The sequence below is a fragment of the Budorcas taxicolor genome, chromosome 9, assembly GCF_023091745.1.
Source record: "Budorcas taxicolor isolate Tak-1 chromosome 9, Takin1.1, whole genome shotgun sequence".
Lineage (NCBI taxonomy): Eukaryota > Metazoa > Chordata > Mammalia > Artiodactyla > Bovidae > Budorcas > Budorcas taxicolor.
In genome coordinates, this window is record NC_068918.1 from 16,831,516 (window position 1) to 16,858,709 (window position 27,194).

A 27,194-nucleotide genomic window follows, 5' to 3' on the forward strand; every position below is an offset into this window, starting at 1 on the left:
AAATGATTTTTGCTGTAGGGATGTTTTCAGAATTCTCCCACAAATGTTAAAGGTATAGTCAGTAACAATTTGGCATTTTAGCGGTTGCTCACAGCTTTGTCTCTTTGGCATCACAGACAACACATCTGCTCAAAGAAATCCCCTACCTCTGACACAAACTACCAAACCACAGGTTTACTGCTGCTTTAGCTTGCTGCCTAACACTTGGTAGCCTGGCTGCCTAGTCCTGCCATGTATTCATTCAAGCACAACCTTACAGGTAGTTGGGTCAGAGGAAGAGAACGGAGGAAAGATAACCATTTACCAAACATCTTCTGTGACTTGGCATTGTTTTATGCTTATGGATCACTCTTTCAATTATCAAGGAATCAGAATGATTGGATTTCACCAGCTTTCAAGCCCATACCTTCGTACCTTAACTTAAAGGGACTCCAAGTTCTCTCTCTCCAAACTGGCAGACTTTTCTTTTCCTGTGATCCCCTGCTCAGGTGTCCAAGAATCCCCAGATAGGCTGACTCATCTCCTAAGTGAGTCCAGTCTCTTTCTATCGGCCAGGAACTCCAATGGCTCTAAATTCTGGATAACTCCACAGCTACTGGTCTGGAAGTTGGTTCCTATAGAAATCAGTGCTAGACCACAGTCTTGGCCATCATATTAATAGCTGTAGTGCCTGGAATACTGTCACTCACAAAATGAGAGGAAACAATTTTTAGGGGATACACTTTGTAAAAATGGGGGGGTGGGGGGCGGGAGGGAGAATAAAGAAAGTCTTCCAGTCAGAATTCTAATACACACTTTTGTGGGATATGACAAGATGATTTTTAAATTCATAAGAAAATACAAAGAAGCAAAAACCACTATAATATTGTAAAGTAATTAGCCTCCAATTAAAATAAATATATTTACAAAAAAAAAAAAGAAATAGTCAAAATGCTCCTCTGAATAAAAGCTAAAAAGGAAAGAGATGATGACTTGGCTTTCTAGATATCATACACCAAATCATATTCTAAAGTTACAGAGATTAAGATAAGGCAGTATTGGCCCAAACATGTACAACTTTATCAATGGAATATTTACTAGAAAAAGCCCTAAACAGACCTGTGCATAAATGAATACTTCATTTATGTCAAATATTGCTCTGAAGAGCAGTAGGGAATGGATGATAAATAATAATAATAATGAATATTCTAGCACTTTGAATAAACAGTGCTAGAAAACTGGTATTTTAACAGAATAAAAATAAAAATTTTCTCCTTAACTCACATCAATATACTAAAACTATATCTGAGTGAATCATAGATATAAAGGTGAAAGGCAAAACAACAGGTTTTCTAGAAGATAATACAGAAGACTAACTATGATTGACAGGAAATTCAGTATTTCTTAAATAGGACACAATAAGTTGTCACCATAAACAAAAAAGTTGTTGAATTTATATGCAACAAAACTGAGAATATCTGTTTATGAGATAGCAGTATTAAACAAGTAAAAAGCCACAAATTGAAGAAGAGTTTAGACACAGAATATTTCAAGAACTCCAGTGGAACAATTGAATAAAGAAGATGGGCAATCCCCCCAAAGGAGGCATAGACCTAGACACATCACGGCTGAAATCCAAACGACCTATAAACATATGAAGAAGTGCTCATCTACAGTACTAGAAATCAGGAAAATAAAAATTACAAACAATAAGTGACGGTTACACAATTCTGTGAATATTCTAAAAACCATTGAATTGTTCACTCAAGAAATGAGTAGATTGTGTGGCATGTGAATTCTATCTCAGCAAAACTGTTAAGAAAAGTAATATATAGCACAATTAGTTGTCAAAATGACTAAAATTAAAAGGATTGTACTGGGGAGAATGCAGAACAATTAAGTTGTTAATCACTTCTAGTGAGAAAGTGAATTGATATAACCACTTGGGAAAATAACCTGACATAATCTGTTAAAATTGGAAACATGCATACAGCGTAACTAGCATATTAACTCCAAGGTACATGTGCATTCTAAGTCACTCCAGTCAAGTCTGACTCTGTGCAACCATATGGACTATAGCCCGCCAGGCCTCTTTGTCCATGGAGTTCCCCAGGCAAGAATACTGGCGTGGATTGCTACGCCCTCCTCCAGGGGATCCTCCCAACCCAGGGATCAAACTCATGTTTCTTATATCACCTGTATTTGCAGAAGGATTGGGAAGCCCCAGCTCCAAGGTATCAGTTCAATTCAGTGGCTCAGTCGTGCCCAACCTTTGCAACCCCAGGGACAGCAGCAAGCCAGGCCTCTCTCTCCATCACCAACTCCTAGAGCCTACTCAAACTCATGTCCATTGAGTCAGCGATGCCATCCAACCATCTCATCCTCGTCCTCTTCTCCTCCCACCTTCAATCTTTCCCAGCATCACGGTCAATTGAAGAGTCAGTTCTTCGCATCAGGTGGCCAAAGTATTGGAGTTTCAGCTTCAGCATCAGTCCTTCCAATCAATATTCAGGACTGATTTCCTTTAAGATGAACTGGTTGGATCTTCTTGTAGTCCAAGGGACTTTCAAGAGTCTTCTCTAACACCATAGCTCAAAAGCATCAATTCTTTGGCACTCAGCTTTCTTTACAGTCCAACTCTTACATCCATACTTCACTACGGGAAAAACCATAGCTTTGACTAGACAGAACTTTGCTGGCAAAGTAATGTCACTGCTTTTTACAATGCTGTAGAGATTGGTCATAACTTTTCTTTCAAGGAGTAAGCATTTTTTAATTTTATGGCTGCAGTCACCATCTGCAATGATTTTCAGTTCAGTTCAGTCGCTCAGTCATGTCCAACTCTCTGTGACCCCATGAATCGCAGCACGCCAGGCCTCCCTGTCCATCACCAACTCCCGGAGTTCACTCAGACTCACGTCCATCGAGTCTGTGATGCCATCCAACCATTTCATCCTCTGTCATCACCTTCTCCTCCTGCCCTCAATCCCTCCCAGCATCAGAGTCTTTTCCAATGAGTCAGCTCTTTGCATGAGGTGGCCAAAGTACTGGAGTTTCAGCTTTAGCATCATTCCTTCCAAAGAAACCCCAGGGCTGATCTCCTTCAGAATGGACTGGTTGGATCTCCTTGAAGTCCAAGGGACTCTCAAGAGTCTTCTCCAACACCACACTTCAAAAGCATCAATTCTTCGGTGCTCAGCATTCTTCACAGTCCAACTCTCACATCCATACATGACCACTGCAAAACTATAGCCTTGACTAGACGGACCTTTGTTGGCAAAGTAATGTCTCTGCTTTTGAATATGCTGTCTAGGTTGGTCATAACTTTCCTTCCAAGGAGTAAGTGTCTTTTAATTTCATGGCTGCAATCACCATCTGCAGTAATTTTGGAGCCCAAGAAAATAAAGTCTGACACTGTTTCCACTGTTTCCCCATCTATTTCCCATGTAGTGATGGGACCAGATGTCATGATCTTCGTTTTCTGAATGTTGAGCTTTAAGCCAACTTTTTCACTCTCCTCTTTCACTTTCATCAAGAGGCTCTTTAGTTCCTCTTCACTTTCTGCCATAAGGGTGGTGTCATCTACATATCTGAGGTTATTGATATTTCTCCCAGCAATCTTGATTCCAGCTTGTGCTTCTTCCAGCCCAGTGTTTCTCATGATGTACTCTGCATATAAGTTGGAACCCCCCAAAATTAAGTCTCACACTGTTTCCACTGTTTCCCCATCTATTTGCCATGAAGTGATGGACCAGGTGCCACGATCTTAGTTTCCTGAACGTTGAGTTTAAGCCAACTTTTTCACTCTCCTTCACTTTCATCAAGAGGCTCTTCAGTTCTTCTTCACTTTCTGCCATAAGGGTGGTGTCATCTGCATATCTGAGGTTATTGATATTTATCCCAGATATCTTGATTCCAGCTTGTGCTTCATCCAGCCCAGAGTTTCTCATGATGTACTCTGCATATAAGTTAAATAAGCAGGGTGACAACACACAGCCTTGATGTACTCCTTTTCCAATTTGGAACCAGTCTGTTGTTCCATGTCCAGTTCTAACTGTTGCTTCCTGACCTGCATACAGATTTCTCAAGAGGCAGGTGGTCTGGTATTCCCCTTCCAGAATTTTCCACAGTTTGTTGTGGTCCACACAGTCAAAAGCTTTGGCATAGTCAATAAAGCAGAAGTAGATGTTTTTCTGGAACTCTCTTGCTTTTTCGATGATCCAGTGGATGTTGGCAATTTGATCTCTGATTCCTCTGCCTTTCCTAAATTCAGCTTGAACATCTGGAATTTCACAGTTCACGTACTGTTGAAGCCTTGCTTGGAGAATTTTGAGCATTATTTTAGTAGCCTGTGAGATGAGTGCAATTGTACGGTAGTTTGATTATTCTTTGGCATGGCCTTTCTTTGGGACTAGAATGAAAACTGACCTTTTCCAGTCCTGTGGCCACTGCTGAGTTTTCCAGATTTGCTGGCATATTGAGTGCAACACTTTCACAGCATCCTCTTCTGGATTTGAAATAGCTCCACTGGAATTCCATCACCTCCACTAGCTTTGTTCATCGTGATGCTTCCTAAGGCCCACTTGACTTCGCACTCCAGGTTGTCTGGCTCTAGGTTGGTGATCATACCATCGTGATTATCTGGGTCATGTAGGTCTTTTTGGTATAGTTCTTCTATGTATTCTTGCCATTTCTTAATATCTTCTGCTTCTGTTCAGTCCATACCATTTCAACCAAATGCATGTATGTGCTTACCAGGAGACATATAAATGTGTCTCCTGGGACACATACCGTATTTTGGCAGCAGCATTATCCATGAATGCCAGAATCTGTAAATAACCCAAATGTCCATTATCGCTAGGACTGATACATACTGTAAACTATAATATATTCACACAGCAAAGAACATGAACAAACTTCAGCTAGATATAACAATATATATTTTAGATGAATCTTATAAAATTATTGAGTGAAAAAAGCTACTAAACTATGATGTCTGAAGATAAACTCTTATGTGGTAAAACTCTAAGGTAAGCAATAAAGTGCTTATCTGAAAGTCAGGATTCCATTTAGCAGACACCGGAGTGGCTGTGTTGGAAAGTCACACACAGATGCCTTCCTGTTTGAGCAATATTCTCTTTCTTGATTTAAGTGATGGTTACATGAGTCACAAGTGTTAGTGATAATTTATTGAGCAATATGTTTATGTTTTATGTATCTTACTATATTTGATATATTTTACAAAAGAGCAATTAGTTTAAAAATTAAGGTTTTTTTCCTGTTTTTCCTTTTTTAACCTTTTTGGCCACACCCTGTGACATGTGGGATCTTAGTTCCCCAACCAGGGATTAAACTCACACCCCCTGAATTAGAAGGCAGGGTCTTAACCACTGGACTGCCAAGAAAGTCTATAAAATAAAACTTTGAACGGAGTTGCTTAGGCCTCTCAACATTCCACATCACCTCATACTTCACTCCTACTCCTAGAACTCTGATCTCAGTTCCACTATGATGAAACCTTCGAGTCCCAGACCCAGAAGGCTCAAATCCTCCCAGCATCCTGCCCTGGACTGCAAAAACTTTTGCTCAGTGATTTTTTATTTTTCCTTGGCTTGGAATGATTTCCAACATCATTAAGAAAGACAACTTTGGGGAATTCCCTGGTGGTCCAGTGGTTAGGATCCCACACTTACATTGCCCAGGGCACAGGTTCAATCCCTGGTCAGGGAACTAAGACCCCACAAGCTGGATGGCAGGGCCAAAAAAAAAAAGAATGGCCTTTAGTCTAGAGAGTCTTGCCACTTGAAGCAGGGCCCACACACAGACTGGCAACACTGGACTCCACCTGGAAGCAGGATGGAAAACACAGAATCTCTGGCCTCACTACAGGCCATCTACATTTTCACAAGATCCCCAGGGGATTCATATTAGCATTTGAGAAGCTGTGGTCTAGAAAATAGAAATGTCTGTTCTAACACAAATTTATCCCCTTTTTTTTATCCCCAGTAACAGGATGTTTTTGCAAAATCTGAACAGTTGCAGAAATATTTTAAGCTCTACTGAATTTAGTTAATTAAAAATAAAAGCTAAAGTAAGATTTTCCCACATTTTCAGGGAAATTTAGTATTTTTATGTAATTCCTATATAGTTTAAGGTTTAGTCTAGATATCTAATCCTTGTTATATATCCCTATATTAATTTACACACAAAGTCCACCGAGTCTCTAATTTATTTTTAACTAAAAATAACCTTTCCAATGTTCATGCTATAAAAGCAAAACATGTTTGTACGGAAAAATCAGAAAATACACCTAACTGAAGAAACATAAAAGAAATCAACAAAATAATAAAACTACTCAGAGATAACCACTGTAAGACACTCTTATGACAAATAACAGATTATATAAAATACAATCACAAAGTATATACTCTTTTATCATTTTTCTATGATGAACATAAGTCCAATAAATATTAATCTAAAATATTTTTCAATGGCTGAAGACTATAGATTATTTATTTAGGACATTAAATTAACAAATGTTTCACCAGGATCTGTTCCCGTTTTTTTCTAAAGGCATTTAAAAAATAAGTAACTTCATGTTAGTTATCTTCTAGACTTGAGTCAATTGATATTTTATAAACCAGTTTCATTTATTCATTTGATTCATCTCTTATCACCTTCAGTTCTTTGTATTCACTAATAAAATTCAGAAATACATTTGTAATCCACCCCCACTCCCAATGTTCATTGCAGCACTATTTCCATGAGCCAAGACATGGAAGCAAATTAAATGTCCACTGACAGAGGAGTATGAAATAATACTCTGCAATTAAAAACAATGAAATAATGGCATTTGCAGCAACATGGATGGACCTAGAGACTGGCATGCTAAGTGAAGTCAGTCAGACAGAGAAAGAGAAATATCATATGATATCACTTGCATACAGTATCTAAAAAGGAATTGTATAAATGAAATTGTTTACAAAATAGAAACATTCAGTCTTAGAAAACAAACATGGTTACTACGGGAGTGGGCGAGGGATAATTAGGGAGTTTGGGATTGACAGGTACACACTGCTATATTTAAAATGGATACCAAACAAGGACCTACTGTATAGCACAGGGAACTCGCTCAATATTATCAGTTCAGTTCAGGTTAGTCACTCAGTCATGTTCAACTCTTTGTGACCCCATGGACTGCAGCACGCCAGGCTTCCCTGTCCATCACCAACTCCCGGAGTCTACTCAAACACATGTCCATTGAGTCAGCGATGCCATCCAACCATCTCATCCTCTGTCATCCCCTTCTCCTCCCACCTTCAATTTTTCCCAGCATCAGGGTCTTTTCAAATGAGTCGGTTCTTCGCATCAGGTGGCCAAAGTATTGGAGTTTCAGTTTCAGCATCAATCTTTCTGATGAATATTCAGGACTGATTTCCTTTAGGATGGACTGGTTGGATCTCTTTGAAGTCCAAGGGACTCTCAAGAGTCTTCTCCGACACCACAGCACAAAAGCATCAATTCTTTGGCACTCAGCTTTCTTTACAGTCCAACTCGCACATCCATATAGGACTACTGGAAAAACCATAGTTTTGACTAGACAGAACTTTTTTGGCAAAATAATGTCTCTGCTTTTTAATATGCTGTCTAGGTTGGTCATAGCTTTTCTTCTAAGGAGCAAGCGTCTCTTAATTTCACGGCTGCAGTCATCATCTGCAGTGATTTTGGAGCCTCCTAAAATTAAGTCTCACACTGTTTCCACTGTTTGCTCATCTAATTGCCATGAAGTGATGGGACTGGATGCCATGATCTCAGTTTTCTGAATGTTGAGCTTTAAGCCAACTTTTTCACTCTCCTCTTTCACTTTCATCAAGAGGCTCTTCAGTTCTTCTTCACTTTCTGCCATAAGGGTGTTGTCATCTGCATATCGGAGGTTATTGATTATTTCTCCTGGATATCTTGATTCCAGCTTGTGCTTCATCCAGCCCAGAGTTTCTCATGATGCACTCTGCATATAAGTTAAATAAGCAGGGTGACAACACACAGCCTTGATGTACTCCTTTTCCAATTTGGAACGAGTCTGTTGTTCCATGTCTAGTTCTAACTGTTGCTTCCTGACCTGCACACAGATTTCTCAAGAGGTAGGTCAGATGGTCTGGTATTCCCATCTCTTTAAGAATTTTCCACAGTTTGTTGTGGTCTTGGCATAGTCAATAAAGCAGAAACAGATGTTTTTCTGGAACTCTTTTGCTTTTTTGATGATCCAGTAGATGCTGGCAATTTGATCTCTGGTTTCTCTGCCTTTTCTAAATCCAGCTTGAACATCTGGAATTTCACAGTTCACGTACTGTTGAAGCCTTGCTTGGAGAATTTTGAGCATTACTTTAGTAGCCTGTGAGATGAGTGCAATTGTGTGGTAGTTTGATCATTCTTTGGCATGGCCTTTCTTTGGGATTGGAATGAAAACTGACCTTTTCCAGTCCTGTGGCCACTGCTGAGTTTTCCAGATTTGCTGGCATATTGAGTGCAGCACTTTCACAGCATTATCTTCTGGGTTTAAAATAGCTCCACTGGAATTCCATCACCTCCACTAGCTTTGTTCATAGTGGTGCTTCCTAAGGCCCACTTGACTTCACACTCCAGGATGTCTGGCTCTCAATACCAGGTAACAATTCAAATGGGAAAAGAATTTGAAGAACAGATGTATGTGTGTGTATATATGTAGCTGGATCCCTTTACTGTACACCTGGAACTACCACAACATTGTTAACCAGCTTTATTCCTTTTTAAAAAAGGAATACGTTTGTGGGAAAAGTGTGTGAATTTTAATGCAGCTCTATGAATAGACAAAACTGAAATGTGTCCACTAATTGACATCCTTTGATGGTCATTAAGTGGATGGGTCTGTACTAATATTATTTTCTTTAATAGATTAATAAGTTAAACATGTGTTCTTTCTTTTCCTGGGGTTATTTTTAACTCACTTAGGATATAACTCACGTACAGCACCTGAAGACCAAAGATATAAGAGATGGGAGGGAGGTTCAAAAGGGAGGGAATATATGTATACCTATGGGTAATTCATGTTGAAGTTTGACAGAAAACAACAAAATTCTGTAAAGAAATTATCCTCCAGTAAAAAATAAATAAATTTTTTTTTTAAGTCTGAAAACTAAAAACCACTCTGTGCTTAAGGTTGAAGTCGCCATGAATGTATCAAGTAGCTGTATCCTAATGATTATGTATCAGTATTAGACTTTGCAAGGACATACTAATATATAATAAACTACAACAAGGTACAGGATAAACATTATAAATAACATTTGAACAACCTTAACATCTTTTACATCTGGCTAGAGAACACAATCCAGTCAATGAAACAAAGTGGAAAGCTATGATTCATAAGAGCCGTACCTCCTCATTAAAAATGAAATTAAGTTTTTCACAATGTGAACCATATTTAGACTCCTTTGCTCAGCCGATGTTATTTGACTTGAATCAACAGAAAGGAACTCTGGCTATTTGGGGCAAATAAAAATGGACTGTATTATAAGAGCATGAAATAGCAACAGAATAGAAAGTCAAACAGCCAGCCTTAGACAGAATGATAATTCTGAAGCCCAGAATGTAGGCAGGAATGGTCCTTTCAGCTCTTAGAACAAATGAGCTTCAGCCTCACAATCAGAGGGTGTCTGATTGGTCCCTTTAGTTACCTGCCAACCCATTTGGCCACTGGGGAGAGGGGAGGGGACCTTGTTTGACAGCCCCATCCACCTAGAGGCCTCTGATGAGGAAGATGCTATTATGAAATTAAGGGAAAATGGGCACCTGGGCAGGTAAGACCAACAGCTGTTCATACTGTTATTCACTGTAATCTTCTCACAGTGTGATGGCCATACACTGGCTATTGGTGGCAAAAAAGGACAGCAATAAATTCAAATATCACACTGAACTGGTTACAGACATCAGTGGCTGAAAGAACTGACTGACCCTTGGTTTATTGTGAGGATTGTGAAGCATGTGGAGGGAAAAAAAAAGAGAAGGCTATGATTTACTGATGCACAATAAATGGTTTTGGAGAGAGTCACCATTTTCGTTTAAAGAAACAAATAATTAACCTTGATAACAAAAGTTTAAGAACTATGTGAACAACTTTAGTCATTTTTCTTCTCTGCTCTTAAGACGACAGTTGTAACTTATGTGATATTACTGGAACTTGTTTTGAGTTCAGAGAGTACTGATCCAATTTTAATGTCCATATAAATCACTTGGAGATACTGTTAAGATGCAGATTCTGGTTCGGTAAGTCTGACTTAGGGCCTGACTTTCTAACAAGCTCTGGGGGGATGACTGCAAAGTACCAGAGAGTTGAGCCTCTCCTGTGGCCATGATTCTCCTCTCACATCCCATCGTCCTTCATGCAGGGGCTGCACGATTCACCAGCACTTTCAGATCACAAGAGACTACTTACCTTCTGGCAACTTTTAGAAAGATATGGTGGAGAAGGAGATTGAAACTACCCATGAACATGAGTCTTATGGATTTCATTTACACAAGTGCAATGAGCTGAATGTCTGTGTCCCTCCCAAATTCATTTGTTGAAATCCTAACCCCCAAAGAGATAGCATTAGGAGGTGCGGCCCTTGGGAGGTGCTTAGGTCATGAGGATGGAGCCTCACAAATGGAATTAGTGTCCTTACAAAAGAGAGACCCCAGAGAGTTCCCTTGCCCCTTCTGCCATGTGAGTTCACAGTGAGAATATCACTACTCAAGAACCAAGAAGCACAATGCAGTATTACTCAGCCATTAAAAATACATTTGAATCAGTTCTAATGGGGTGGATGAAACTGGAGCCTATTATACAGAGTGAAGTAAGCCAGAAAGAAAAACACCGAAACAGTATACTAATGCATATATATGGAGTTTAGAAAGATGGTAACAATAACCCTGTATGAGAGACAGCAAAAGAGACACAGATGTATAGAACAGTCTTTTGGACTCTGTGGGAGAGGGAGAGGGTGGGATGATTTGGGAGAATGGCATTGAAACATGTATAATATCATATAAGAAATGAATCACCAGTCTAGGTTCAATGCAGGATACAGGATGCTTGGGGCTGGTGCACTGGGATGACCCAGAGGGATGGTACGTGGAGGGAGGAGGAAGGGGGGTTCAGGATGGGGAACACATGTACACCAGTGGCAGATTCATGTTGATGTATGGCAAAACCAATACAATATTGTAAAGTAAAAAAAAAAAAAAAAGAACCAAGAAGCAGGCTCTCACCAGACACCAAACCTACCAGCACTTTGATCTTGGAGTCCCCACCCTCCTAAACTGTGAGAAATCAATTTCTGTTGCTTATAAGCTCCCCAATCGATGGTATTCTGTTACAGGAGCCCAAACAGACTAAGACACCAAATAATTCCCTTTCTACAAGCACAGAAACTGCACAGTGCTTTTGTCTTCTGACCCAAAAGCAGACCACAAGTGGTTTATGTTGCATTTTCACAATGCTGCTCGACCCAGAAATCTAATATACTGACTTACCACCAGCCCTTAAAATGGGAGCATTGTCTGTCAACAGAGTTGGGGGATTCATTTCTCCATCAAAAGACAAAAAGGGCAACTTTGAAATGAATCTCTGTGTGCCTGCTGGACAGAGCCCAGGCCCTGTCCTCACCTCTGGCAGTGACTGGCCACATCCTGTGAGCAGGGCCAGCCCAGACCCTCTGGATGCAGTGAGGGGCTTTTATCTGCACCTTGTCACAGACCCACTGAGTGACAGAACATGAACTGAATAGCCCATTCTCTCTGTCGAGACAGAGTCAACAGTGTTCTTGTAGCACACTCGGCCTTCCTTGCCTGAAGGAAAGTGAGGGCACCGCACACACCCCCTCTGTCAGCTCACTTCCCTTGGTGGATAGCTTGAGCTGGAGAGCCGGAGATAAGATAAAAGCAGAACAGAAAGAGCAGATGTCAGGTTCAGAGGCGAGGCATTATTTTTAGAGCTTGTAGGTAAAAGAGTGGCTAACCCTAAAGGGAAGACAATTCCTTAATTTTTAAATTTGAGTTCTTGACCTAAGGTTCTGATTTAAGAAATATAATAATTTAAAAAAAATCATGCAACCAGGTCTAGGTTGGTTCTAAAGCATGAAGACAGGAAATTAAAAACAGAACCTGCTCACAAAGAGTAAAAGTGACAATACATTTGAAATATATCCACACACTTTATATAATCTCTCTCTGGGTCTTGATGGTCTTTGCCCATTAATTTTCACTAGAATGCTGGTGAGCAAAGGGCTCGTGAAGACATCATGGTCAACAGTAGCAGTTCTCACCCACATCTCCATTGACCATGACTTTTTTCCTTCCTTTCCTCCAGATGAATTTTTTAAATATCTTTTCAGAGCTGTCTTTGGACATGGCAATGTGCAGTTTTGTCAATGGAGGCCTTATACTTCCTTGAGAAAAAGATAGAATTCTGTATACCACATTATGATTAGGTATTCAGAAATCCAAGAGAAATGGGCCAGAGGCCTTATCCTGGAGAAACCTACAGTCTATAGGAGACAAGCTATTGGTAGATTGCAATGGTCAAAAGTACAGATCTCATCAGTCAGATACAGGTTCAAATCCCACCTCCAACATTATTCACCATTAAACCACTCACTTAATTTAGTCTCTGTGAATTTCAGTTTCCTCATCCATAAAATAGATATAATACCAATGGCATAGAATGACCATGAAGATTAAATATTCCATAAAAAGCACTTATCACAATGTCTACCTATTAAATATTTGTTATATACTAGTAATTATTATCATCAGTACTGCAGCTTACTGAATTTCCTCATGCCGATCCTCTGCCTTCTACGCATTGTTTTTCCTACTACTCATGTTTTGGATCTGTTTATAAGACCTTGTTTTAGCCACATGATCTTTGGTCCAAAATACATTGAGAGAATAGGGAGGAACATCCTAAATGGTGTGATATACAATTAGCTTGGATTAATACCACCTCTGGGATCATTCTGGGTCCAGAATCTTAGAACTGAAGAGAAACTTAGAAATCTAGTAACTAATCCAACTTATAGAGGAGCTTTTACCTGCCACATCTTTGGCCATCAATAGTGAGATACAGTGGGGCTGAAAGAAACTGGAGATACAAGGACCCAGTACCTCCAGAGGTACATAAAGGAATAATCTCAAGACCCAACACAGTCTCCTATATCCATCTGAGGTGCCAATGACAAAAATCTATCCAGCTCCATCATCTGCACTGACCTTATCCTTTTGATATAATATTGGGGAGATGGAGCTGCACTGCTAAGCCTCTCAGTCCCCACCTGCCTTTTAGCAAAGATGCTCTAGTAGAGACTCTGAAGACAACCAGAGCCACAAGGGGGTAATCTCTTAGGCCACTAGGGCTTGACCTATGTGTCTTGAGTTCCACTCCTGTCAAAAAGCTAAAACCCTCTCAGATACAGATGGTGGGTTTGACTGACTGAAGACAATGGGGTAAATGACACATTGTCTGTGTTTTTCCTGAAGACTAATTGCTGCCTGGATAGAAGCATTTTAACTATTCTAATTATTATTAAACCCATTACAAAGCTCCTTTAAGCAACTTGCTTAACCAAGCCTATTTGGTTCTTTGGGGGCTATGACTTCTCCTAGAATTACAGTGCACAGAGTTCTGATTCAATACTGACCACCAATCCTTTCCAATCAGTAGGGACTCTCAGATTCTCCAGGGAGCCCCTAATAGAGTAAGGAATAGAAAGTGTCTTCAGCCAGGCATATAATTTACAGTAACTTCAAAGAAAACTTAATGCTTAAGACTTCAACTCCCAGCAACAGAAAATCAAGACGCAGACCATTGAGACCACCAGACAGTTGCCTGTGGAGTAGCACTTACTTCCTGCCACAGAGGAATGGAGAGGAGGAAGAAGGAGCAAGGAGGCAGTAAAGGCTTGCAACCTCAGACATTCTCCCAGGCAACCTGGGCTTTGTTTAGGCTGCTTCCTGTTGGAAAATGAATGTTCAAAACAAGTTTATCATTCATTGAGTCTGTAATAGTCTCTTAAAAAAAAAAATGAAGAAGTCTAGGAAGGGCATAAGATGAGGGTTCCTCTGATAAAACTGCGCCAGAGTTCACTGACCAGAGGACACAGGGCTTGTGCGTTTAACTGAGGGCTCTCTATCTGTCACCACACAAGACTCAGTGGACCGCAGACCAGAGCTGCTATCTGCCCTAGACACAGCCTTTCTGGGGTCAGGTGCAGGAATACACATGTCAAAGCTCACCTTCTCTCCCTCCCCGCTTCCTATCTCCTGTCGATAAACAAGGGCTCCAGTCCTCAGCTATCAGGCCAGGTCCTCTTCACACTTGCATATTCAACTGCACAGAGAGTCCTCATTCCTTCTCAAAGTACAGCTTCCTCCCCAGTGCAGTAGCCTCAGGGAGGATGGTGATGTCCATCCTGAAGACACAGCCCTCCAGCAGTCTGTCTTGTCTCTCAGACTCACATGGTTTTCCACGTAACCTTGACTAGATCTTTTCTTTGTTGGAAACCACTTGACAAGTCAGAAAGGAATCAAGCAGCTCAGGAGATAAGCCTCAGCTGACCCCAAAGGAGGCCGATCAGGCGGCTATAAATTCACGTTAATGTATGACAGAAATCAAACCAATATTGTAAAGCAATCATCAATCAATTAAAAATAAATATAACTGTAAAAAAAAAAAAAAAAAGAGCCGCATTCTTTACTTAGTCACGCACCCAGAAGAGGACGCTGCCTCCGCTAGGTCACAGGAGGACTCAAGAAAGGATCTGAAAATGGACAGGAAATAAATCCATCCTTTACCTTCCTCTACTGAGCCCAAAAACCGCTCCAAGTTCTTCCTTGCAAGTTTTGAAATCACGTGAAAACTCTCTTGGAGGACAGCCCAGAGGATTCGACCCTTTCTTGTGACAAACATGTCTGATGGGTTTAGCGTTAGGCTCTGGGTTTTCTCTTCCTTACGGAACAACCTTTCCAAACGCATTCATACATATCATCTCAATATACCTTCATTCCAAGGGAGATAGAGAAGTAAACGTTATTATTTTTAAGTTAACAGTGAGAGAAACAGACACAGGTGAAGTCAGAGCTGTCCTGACAGGTCTGGGACGGACCTGATAACTTCGGGTCCTTTTGTTACCAGCAAAGCCCATGAATAATTCCTGGGAAGTAAACATAGAATCTGGGTAATAAAATAAAGCCTAACCTTTCGTTTTTCCTTTTCCTTTGTGCTTAGTCTGGTTTCACTTGCTCGCAAGATGCCGCAGGCAGAGGCCTTGCCCTGGTGTTCCTGGCAAGAATCTGCTGGGCCAACACCCCAGCTTTGATGAAGGGCAGAATTCAAGATGGCGGCGGGCTGCGTACAGAGACCACGCCCATCCCCACGCCCCGCTGGGATCTGGAGCCCCAGCAACCTGGCTGCACCCGCTCGCATGCCCACCCGTGGGAGCTCTGCTCCCTGCTGCCCCCATGAGGACCCTACAAAGCAGCCGGGAGCACAATTTGTCAGGGAGGGCATGGGCCGTAGAGTGTGAACTCTCATCTCTCCATTCTCTGATCAAAGACTGAAACTGTCCTCGGTTTTAGGAACTCGGTCTCATTCTATTGGCCCAAACACCATCCGGCTGGAAGAACCTTCCTAGAGCCGGACAAGACAGCGTCAGTCACACTTGGTTCTCGCCATTGATTGTCCCACGTGTGTGATGCAATGATGGCCTCACATTTAGACTCTCCTAGCTTGTTTAAGGTGGAGAAGTGGCACCCCACTCCAGTACTCTTGCTTGGAAAATCCTATGGACAGAGGAGCCTGGAAGGCTGCAGTCCAAGGGGTCGCTGAGGGTCGGACACGACTGAGTGGCTTCACTTTCACTTTTCACTTTCATGCATTGGAGAAGGAAATGGCAACCCACTCCAGTGTTCTTGCCTGGAGAATCCCAGGGACGGCAGAGCCTGGTGGGCTGCCGTCTATGGGGTCACACAGAGTCAGACACAACTGAAGTGACTTAGCAGCAGCAGCAGCTTGTTTAAGGAGAAGGCAATGGCACCCCACTCCAGTACTCTTGCCTGGAAAATCCCGTGGATGGAGGAGCCTGGTGGGCTGCAGTCCATGGGGTCGCTAAGAGTCAGACACGACTGAACGACTTCACTTTGACTTTTCACTTTCATGCATTGGAGAAGGAAATGGCAACCCGTTCCAGTATTCTCGCCTGGAGAATCCCCAGGGATGGGGTCGCACAGAGTTGGACACGACTGAAGTGACTTACCAGCAGCATCAGCAGCAGGTTGTTTAAAGGGGACTTCCCAGGTGGCGCTAGTGGTAAAGAACCCGGCTGCCAATGCAAGAGACAGAAGAGACATAGGTTCCACCCATTGGTTGGGAGGATCCCCTGGGGAAGGGTATGGAACCCACTCCAGTATTCTTGCCTGAAGAATTCCATGGACGGAGGAACCTCTGTCCTGGCAGGCTATGGTCCATAGGGTTGCAAAGAGTTGGGCATGACTGAAGCGACTTTGCACACACACACATATCCCCAGCCTACCTCCCCACCATTCTCAACCTCACTAGTCTCTCAGCAAAAGAGCAGTATATTGAAAGTGGCATAATCTATGTTTTGTCTGACATTTTTGCTTGTTTTTTTAAGTAACAGACTTTGAAACTCAGAATACTATTTTTAATAGTTTAACAAAAATCACCTTAACCAACGACTATGTATAGTTTCTTAGCCTGAGAAACACACTTTTTATCATCTTTTTGTCCAAGGTAGTTGGTATACATTGGGTATGCAGTAAACGCTGAAGGAGAAGCAAGAAGGGAATGATGGAGGGGGCTGGAGAGGAAAGAAGGATGATAAACAAGGGCTCTGAGGATTTCATCCTGCCTTCCTTCTCATCCTCATTATTTATGGGCTTTTAAAGAGTCATCAGAATATGATGATTCAAAAAAAAAAAAAAACTGGATGTTCTTGGTAGCCTACTTCAAGGAGAAGTGCTCAGGGTTCTGAGATGTAAGAACAATGAACCCCAAGGCAAATCTCTGAAACAAGCAACAGTATTTGAATCACAAACTGTTTTTTATTTATGACGGCTTTCTTGAGGTTGATCAGTAAAATATTCTTTTGAAATCTATTTGCTAGGATTTCAAAATCATGACACTTCAACAGCTCATTTGTCTTGGAGTAGAGATGCAGCTCCTGGAGACAGGGTTTGTGTTTGTCCTTGGAAATAAGGACAAACACGAGCTGGCAACTCAGAGTCTTTATTTTCGTCAGCTTGCTCTTCTGCAAGCTTACACCGTCAGCACTGTGTGAAGAGTGAAACCAATAAAAATCATCTCCCTCAACGCAGGAGGCCAACTCAAGACTGTTTCTTGGCTCAAGAGCAAGTATCTGTCAGTCAAGGTCAGGGAGGTTTCTGCTGCATTCAGCCAGAAAAATCTCTCACACAGAGTAACTGGGAGCCTGAGAAGGGAGCCTAAATGGAAGAAACTGAGGCTCCCAGGTGATAACGCTTTGCTCTGGTGAGGCTCGCCCTACTCAGAGGTCATTAACTGAGATCCAGAACCAAGAAAAGAACAGACCCTAGAGCAGTGGCAAAGTCACAAAACTCCATCACATGGGACGTTTGTCAAGGAAGTCAAGAATCTCAGCCACAGGGAGTCATTTTGCAAATAGCTACAACTTCCTAAAGAGCCTTGACAATGGCATAAGGGGGACGATCTTCACGGGGAGGGAGCTTCTCTCAGTTCAAGCCTCAAGCCTAGACTTTGTAGCAAGGGTTGGAAGTCCTTCATGATCTGGCCCTCGTTTCCTCTCCAGCTTCATTTCTTCTATTCATCCAACACTTGTAGTTGAGCTCCAAGTATCCAAGCTACTGGAACTGCTATCTAAGTGTCCTTTTCCAGATGCCTGGAATCCCCTGCTCGCCGTCACACAACCTGACGTCAGCTGGCAAGTTCCACAGCTTCTTCCTCAGGAGTCTACTTAGATGTCAGTTCAGTTCAGTTCAGTCGCTCAGTCATGTCCAACTCTTTGTGACCCCATGAATCGCAGCACGCCAGGCCTCTCTGTCCATCACCAACTCCCGGAGTTCACTCAGACTCACGTCCATCGAGTCCGTGATGCCATCCAGCCATCTCATCCTCTGTCATCCCCTTCTCCTCCTGCCCCCAATCCCTCCCAGCATCAGAGTCTTTTCCAATGAGTCAACTCTTCGCATGAGGTGGCCAAAGTACTGGAGTTTCAGTTTTAGCATCATTCCTTCCAAAGAACACCCAGGACTGATCTCCTTTAGAATGGACTGGTTGGATCTCCTTGCAGTCCAAGGGACTCTCAAGAGTCTTCTCCAACACCACAGTTCAAAAGCATCAATTCTTCGGCACTCAGCATTCTTCACAGTCCAACTCTCACATTCATACATGACCACTGGCAAAACCATAGCCTTGACTAGACGGACCTTTGTTGTCAAACAAGAAAGATGTCAACTTTGTTGACAAACAATTTAGATGTCAGCCTCTCTCAAAAGTGCTCCTGGACCCAATCGTCTCCCACTGTTTGTATTTGAAAATGTACATTTCCTGATTATTCAGGTTTGCTGAGACCAGCAGGTCAGAATACCATTGTCAATGAAAAGAGTTTGTTCATCAAAGATCCCAAAAGAGGGCATGCCTTGCCAAGCCGGTGCACACAGATTTGTCAGGAGGCAAGAGGGGAGGTAGGGGAAAAATGTGGTTAAGCGCCTTTATAAAGGTTTTTATTTATTTATAAGCAAATAAATAAAGGTTTCCTTTATGGGGGTTCCCACAGGAACAAACGGAGAAGCAGGGTGAGGAGCCTTGGGATTGGCTAGTCTGGAGTTTCCGTGGGCTCTGGGGTGTAGGGTCTGTCCCTATTGTCTGTGCCTGGCCTTTGAGTGATTATGACGTGGGAACAGGGACCCAAAGTATGAGAGCCTGAAGGAGGAGGTAGGGGTTTATAGGCTCTGAGCTCCGTGTACATATGAGAGGCGAGTCCTTTACTACCTCGCACAATTGGCTGGCCCTGGCAGGGGCAGACTCTCCAAGGTGAGCAAGATCTTGCATGTCATGTCACAGGATCAGAAACACATCATTAAGACTATACACTGTTCAAAGTGGTTAACTGCTCCTCTCATACTCACCATGGACTTACCCTCTGGAAACCTGACTACTTAGCTCGTTATTTGCTATGACTTTTGGCCCCCTGGACTTGAAGCTCATTGAGGACGGGGGCTGTACCTTTTTCAATGCCAAGAATGACAACAAAGTATACAGAGATCAACCTGATTGGCTTCGAGGTCTAACCCTTGGTCTGGTGTACCAGGTGACCAGTGCAGGATCGAGTCTCGTGGAGGGTTGATCACCTGCTGCAGGATTGGGTCTCATGGACCACTCAACAGCTCATGGAAATATGTCTTCCACAGCACCATGTTGCCCTTTTTTTCCTTAGGAACCCAGTTAGCATCATGCAAGACCTCTCTTTGGGTTCAGAAAGCCAAACTGAAGGCAAAAACAAAGTTCTGTTGTTTCCAGATTCTTGATATGTTTTTTCCAAAACTAAGAAAACAAGCTAACAAAGGCAAAAATAAAAAAATAAAAATTTACTCATCTGTTTTGCTCCAAAAGATAAGACTGTAGAATTAAATGTCAAGGGATCTTATGACATTTCTTGGCAAAATTTCTGTGTGAAGCTTTAAAATCAGTCAGTTTAATCCAAATTAGTAGGAGCTTCAGAAAAGGCTTTTGGCCCATCCCTAACTGGGAAGAGGTTTTGTCATGGACTCTGCCAAAAGCATAAGTATATATAAAAAAAGATAGAGGGAAATTGGGATTTTGGCCCAATATTTTTTAATAACGGGCAAACAAAACTCTCAACTTAATTAAAAATTTCCCCACATTCTGGCCTACCCTGTGTGATTTTTGTGTTGCTACCCAAAAGCTATTAAGCAGTTACTTAAAAAAGAGAAAAGGGAAGTATTTTTAAAGGATAAGGAGAAGAGGAAAATACTCAAGGTTTCCTTTCCTTTCTCCACATCCAGAGTCCAAACCATGGTGGCCTGTTTCTTTAGCAGGTTTTTCCTTCGAGGCAACTAACAGCTTGTCAGTTTTTAAAGTTCTATGATGAGGCTCGTGAACATATACAATCAATGGGGTGTATGCATTCATCCAGTTTGGACAGGGGCTCATCACCCCAAAGCCAGGGGGATTGCTCTCTGCAGCTTCTAACAGTGCAATGCAGCAATTCATCTCACTAGATGAATTTCATCTTACTATATCTCACTATATTTGTAATTAAAATATAAATTTCTCATAGTAATTCTGGAATTACCTCATTCAGTCTGACAGGTGTTGGGTCATGCCAATTCTCTTTGCTAAACATACACATTATGCAAGGGGACAGGGCAACAGAATGAACCGGTGTGGGGTATCTTCACTCAGGGGCTCTTTGTCTCAGGCAAGGATCTTCTGCTCCTCAAATTTGCAACCACTATCCAGATTTGCCCTTGAATACTCAACAGTCTGCTGTGCAGTTTTCTCTGCCTGTTCCATAGGCTTCAAGTTCAGGATGTCTGTCTGTCCAAACCCTAAACACATGGTCTTTTCTATTTTCTATTCCATTGTGTGTCATGCCATCCACCCAGTCACCCAGCTGGAACTCTGGACATCATCCACTACTCATCTCTGTGTGCAATCAATCAATCAGCAGGACTTGCTCATTTCATCTTCTAAATATTCTCCATTCAATCTTTACTGTCACTGCTCTCTAGTGGAGATCCTCACATCTCTAAGCTGGATGGATGACTGCAACAACCCTCTGACTAGCATTCCAGCTTCTCATCTATCTCCCTTCATTCCAAACCACTACTGGAGTGATGGTGATAGACCAAGCCTGCCAATATCACCCATGAAACTCCCAAGGTAGCTTCCCTCCCGCCCCCAGGAGGCAAAGTAGAAAGCCCTCCTGCCATAATTTCTAGGCTTATTCGGTTGCTCCCTTCAGTGATTCCAAACCACAAGCAGTTCCCCTACACACCCCCGTCTTTTTATGCCTTTTATCAACCAATCAGCAGCAAGCAAGCCTTAGAACATGTATAACAGGAAAAGCAGGGAGCTTCTCTGGTGGTTTAACCGTTAAGAATCCACCTTGCAATGCGAGGGATACCGGTTTGATCCCTGGTCCAGAAAGATGCCACATTCTGCGGAGAAACTAAGCCTGTTCTCTGCAACATGAGAAGCCACCGCAAAAAGAAGCCCGTGTACCACAAGGAAGAGGAGCCCCACTCTCTGCAACTAGAGAAAGCCTGTATGCAGCAACTATGATCCACCACCGCCAACAAATAAAATTAGTCCTTACAATAAAAAAAAGGAAAAGTAGAGGAGCACATGTAACTGGTACATGGCAAAGCAGTTATCATTAAAATAAAATAGAAAAGAATGTTTTGACATATTTTGGGCTCTAGAGGAAAATATAAAGAAAATTAAAGATAATAAATCGGCTGAAATATTGATTTTCCAGCTTCAACATCAATAATAAAGCATACCAGGTAGAGGGCTCCTTTTGGACCAGATTGTCATAGCTCCCTCTCTGGGTTTGGTTCTGGAAACCTTCCCAGTCTGAGGCTCAAGCTGTTAATCAACAATTGTCTCTGGGCTGAAATCCAACAATTAAAAGACTTAGATGTCTGACAAAGGACGAAACACTGTACTGTTCAGAGCTAACTCTAGAGCAATGTATTACTAAGCCTTTCTGAGAAGGCTTGGTAAACGACTGCCAGAGAAAACATAGAACAATGCAGAGAAAATTTCCAAAGCTCAAAAATTCCAGATGCCTGTGGATGGTAGGGAGCATGGAAAGTCTATCAAATACCTTGACTATCAGCCCATGGTTGAGTGGCTTTTGCAATAAAAGGTATAATACCATTGTCATACCAATGGTTCAGAAAGCCAAACATGTGACACCACTTAGTTTCAAGGGCCAAAGGGACGTGGCTGGAGTCAACTGATCAGACTGGAACAGCAAGGCTGTAACCGAAGAAAGTGCCAACAGCAGTGGCACACAAGCAGCAGAGTGGGGGCCAAGACCCGAAACCATCAATCTGCCAGGAGCAGGCTGGACAGCACTCCACGCAACGTGGCCTCCTTCACCCCAAGGCAATCAGGCCTATTTCTTGGCAGGAGTCCTAAGTCTGGCACCGAACAGTAGCTCTGCGTCAGAAACACAGCCCTTTACTTTGTGTCCTGTCTACATATTGGCGGGTGTGCAGTCACATGGGGGACAACGCTGGATCCAGGCCACCAGGATGGCAATCTGGGTGGTGTCGGCCCAGACAACAGCTTTCTTCTAGCTGGCTTCATCAGAGAACGACCCAGACAGCTGTCAGCAGCCAGCTGTCTGTTTCCGCTGTTGGTAGCCCCCAAGCAAGGGTATCTTTAGTCAACCAATCTGTAGTTTTCCAAGTGATGGACCAAACCATAGGTCATCAGCAATAGCCTAAAAGTCAGTAAAAATATAACAAGTCTCAGCAAAGAGGGGACTGGCTGGAGCTATGAGAAGAGCTTTGAGATTTGCCCATGGACCAGGTCAACCACACCCATTTTCGGGTCTGAGTGCCTGGTGCTAAAATGGACTGGCCACGGCAGCCCATTGTGCACTACTGGGTTTCAGTCTTGCCGATCCTTCAGTGAAAGAGGCAAAAGGCACTTAGAGGAATCGCCTAATTGTAACGTAAAAGTATTTTTAACCCACCGTAAATGTAACCTTTAAGAATCAAGGAGACCATTGAGCCATTCCCTTTGTTTCAGGCAGTGTGGAATGGGGGACAAAATTTTCCCCAAACGGATAGCTACCACCTTTTCATCTAAATCCAAGATGCAAGTAGGGCTATGCCAATCGCATTCTTGAGCACAGCAACTCCATCTGACAAATGAGGTTTGCTGGGCCCTTCTCATCACGGCGAGTCTGTTTGATTCACTCCACATTGGCAGTATCAGGTTGGTTGGCTCAAGTGTTCAATTTTGACAAGAGCCCAGTCTTTTGCTATTTTTTAGAAGGGGGAGCAGGCAGGGGGAGACACTATGTCTCTATCTTTCAAGGGTGCTCACACATGTACCATAAAAAAAAAAAAGTTTTGCTGTTTGTGCTGGAAGCACTCAAACTTGTGAGATACTCCAGTCCATGATTTATAAACAAACCAGTATCAAAGTAGACTTCACCTACCCTATGGATACAATCCTTCTAAGAGAAAAAGATTCTTACAAGTGTTTAAAGAGGTTTTACAGATTTTTAAAGGTTCACCAATACCAGCTCTGACCATCCTGATTCACTTCACAAATGTACAACATATTAGATACAATACTTAGGCAGACCATGGAAGCCCAACCCAAGTACCATTTCACTTCCAATTTTAATTTTCTCCTCAGCCATTTTTAAAATTTGACTAACTTCACACATAAGCCCAGCTAATCTCTGCTGCTGGATGTTAGACAAAATAGAGTTCTTCTGATAAGCCCTCAGGAGAGAGATGGGAAGGCTTGATTAAAGGAGAGATTTTAAAGTCATAGAGGTCAAAGCAGATTCCTTTTTGGGTGATTCAATTTGGCATCACTGTGATATAATTATCTTAGTAAGAACATTCAAATGCTAGAACAAAAATATACTAAGAACATCCTAATATCCCAAGAAATAGGACTAGCAGTTACATAAAGTGAAGTGGGCTTATCTTAACATTCATCTCTTAAGCCTATTTTGTTCTGTGACCCAGGCTTCTTAGGAGACTGCCATGAGAATTTAGCCTCCATCCCCCTAAAAGCCTGTCTACAATGGCTTATGAAGGAAGGGATAACAGCCAAATTCCAGGTTGGCCTTGGTTATGCCTAAATGTCAACTTGCTTATCCTACCTAGTGAAACATATGAACATCCTGAGGCAGACCTCTATTGAGGGAAGAGGGTCAGGTTCCCTAGTGAGCTTTGCTAGGAATGTGCTGTCTCTATGATTCTATGGCTAGACCAAATCACAGATATGTTTATCATTCCATTACAATTCTTTACACTCTAGACCTTATGCTCTCAAACCACTCTGTTTTACAGACGCTCTCAAGGTTTTGTAAAGTACAAACATCATCAGTCTAGTATTATTGTGTCCATGTGTATGTTCTGGATTAAAGCACTTTTTTTTTTTTTTGGTTTGGATTACAAACCACATTACTTGATAAATATCTGAGAAAAATGGGAGTGAGTGAGTTGGAAATAAAAGTAGGTTTTGCTTATTCTATGAACACAATTCTTGTAAGAAAAAAAGATCCTTACAAGTGTTTAGTTTTCTAAATAACTTTATAATGGAGAAAAAATATGCTCTTGTGAGTTGTCAAAGTCCTTATTCTGGTATAATTTACTCCCTTTGGTCAAACAGAAAAATCAACAATAAGATCATCAATGTTCTTAGCCACAATTACCTCCCATTTCTATCCCTATGCTCCATATTAATTAATTTATGCCCTGCTTTATCTACAATGGATTTTCCCCCCATTAGAACTATTAACATCAATTTAGTTCCACAGTGCTTTTACAAGGGAGATTAGAATGCAGTAGAAAGATCATTTTCCCCCAAACATGTCACCTTCACTCTTTAAAACATAAACATTATGCATTATTACATATCTCCTGAGATTAGCAATACCTGGTAATACTTCCAGCATGGGTTATTTCTTTTTATCCCGAACGACTAAGGCCTTTGATTCAAGAGTCAGATTTGCTTATACTGGCATCTAGATAACCACCTTAACATCTAATTTCCTGATGTTAAAAAAAGTCATCCCTGATTATAAGAGTATAATAAAACATATTACCTAAACAGTTGTTTCTGTCCCAAACTTTTAAAGCACATCTTTCACTCGATAACGTAAACACATTCACTATAGTCCGTCCATTAACTCATACTCTACCTTTCCCTACCAAACTTGAAATAAATTTCTTTAGTTGTAGTCATCATTCTCCTTATAGTAAATATCAAATTTTAAGCGAATTTTCACCATAAGGGAATAGTTGTAACACTTACTTACCTTCCAGAGTTTAAACAGTTTGAAAATATTTTACTGCTCAATCTCTGTATTTAAAGAATTAGTCATAAGGAAGTTAGCGGTGTATAGGCCTAAACCCGGGTTACCCTGGGCAGGAAGCGGCTAGAAATTTATAGGAGATTTGAAACTTTTTTTTTAAATCTGCTGGTCACTTTGTCTAAATACCCCAAAGACCACCTACTCCACTATTCCCTCCCAGCTATCACAGAAAAAAAGAAAAGAAAATCCACCAGAATGGATGGGAAGCAGGTTACTTCTGATGAAACACCACCAAGATGCCAGGAGCAAAATTATAGAGTCTGTCATATTATGAACATTAACTAGGCCAGCCCAGAGACCACCTAAGGTTCACTCACAGATTACACTGTAAATTCATACTACAGGACTACCTAACATGCAGGCATTATGCTAGGTGATATTCTTGCTAGTAAAGTGCATGAAGAATATACATAAAACTCAAGCAATCCTGGAAATGATCTTCTTCAACTTATGCAGAAAGTAGTAAGATCCTGATGCCAGAAAATAAAGTTGTTCTTTCTAGAATAAGAGGACGTGTGACCTCTAAAATCGAAATTGGTTGAGAGTGATTAGTTTCTCTTTCACTTTTGGGTACCGACCTTAAAACAAGTGAAAACAATCTCACAACAATGAACAATTAAAGAGTAGAAGACCTCCATTAGAGGTAATAAGAAATAATTTGAATTTTTTTTAAGGTAGGGTCATTTTTTTAGAACAAATGATTAAAATTAACATTGCAACTTTTCCAGATTTAATTTGGAACTAATTTGGACTAATTTTTGTGAAAACCAAAAAACGAGGCAAGGCTAAAATTTCATATTCCAAATTTAGTCAGCTACAAACTTTCAAACTCACTCCCCATACAACCTCCAAAAATTTTAAATGAGACGGTTTACAACAGAAATACTGAAAATAAATCATTCTTGAATACTTTTAGATTTTCCCCAGCGTACCACAAATCACATCCAAAAACCCAAACAAAATAATCACTGAACTGTTTCAGATCTGCTGAAATTCAGAGCTGCAGAACAAGAAAAAGAGGGAGGATGTAGCAGACGGCCTGCTCCCTTTCTGCTTGGGCAGCACCGGTCTTCTGGAAGTCTTAAGCTATGCACATTCAAATTGTGAGTCCATAAAAGCCAGCAGTAACACTAAAATAATAATAACAGCATAAATAAAAATAGGTTCTGGTTAGAGAGAGAGGATTCATTTACTGCCGCCCTGCTGAGGTACTTTGGCCACTGAAAGCAGGAAAGCTATTAGCATCCTGAATTAATGGGTATCGTGGTTTCCAAACAAGATATTTTCATGATGGACACAATGTGGACTCAGCAAAGTTTCTCCTTCAAGAAAAATATAGCTTCTATTTCAAAGAGCTCTGATTAGACTTAATACCATTAGGGAACCATCAAGGATTTGTGTTGTTGTTACTGCTTTAACTATCAGTTACTTTCTAAACCAAAAATTGTGGGTAGTTAACTTGACCGACAGTCAAGGTTTAGGAATGCAGAAGCAAATCCAAGGTACAGACGAACTTCAGATGTGAACAGGCCTCAAGGAGTTTGGAATCTTTTTAGGTTGTCAGGTCCTAGCCTTTCTCATTATCAACATGATCACTGTTACTACTTATTTGCCTGGGATTTATAAATAAAACTTCATTTCCATCATCACACCCCCTCTGTATACTACATGATTTTAGAAATCCTCAGTAAGCTTTATTAGTGACAATGACAATGTAAAACAATTACAATCAAAAACAAAATAAACAAGTCTACCTAATGAACAAATTCTCAACCACTATTAACTGCCTATAACATATCCAGCAGATTATGTTTAAAAAGTCAATGTGATTAGTTCCCTTTATAAATTAATTACCAAAAATATAACTGTTTTCAATTTCCATAATACTTGAAAGTACAAATATAAATTAAAGTTCAAAAGACACATACAACAAAATAGTCTATAAAACAAAGCTAACGTTAAAAGAATTGTACTTTGTAGAATGTATTTTATTATATAAAGCTATTTAAAACAGTACATTTT

At 41.2% G+C, this 27,194-nt stretch overlaps 1 protein-coding gene across 1 annotated transcript in view; it reads right to left on the bottom strand.

The window, feature by feature from the left end:
* TRMT11 (tRNA methyltransferase 11 homolog) overlaps positions 1 to 27,194 on the bottom strand; it is a 281,391-nt gene that overhangs the window by 193,780 nt on the left and 60,417 nt on the right. The window lies entirely within an intron of this gene.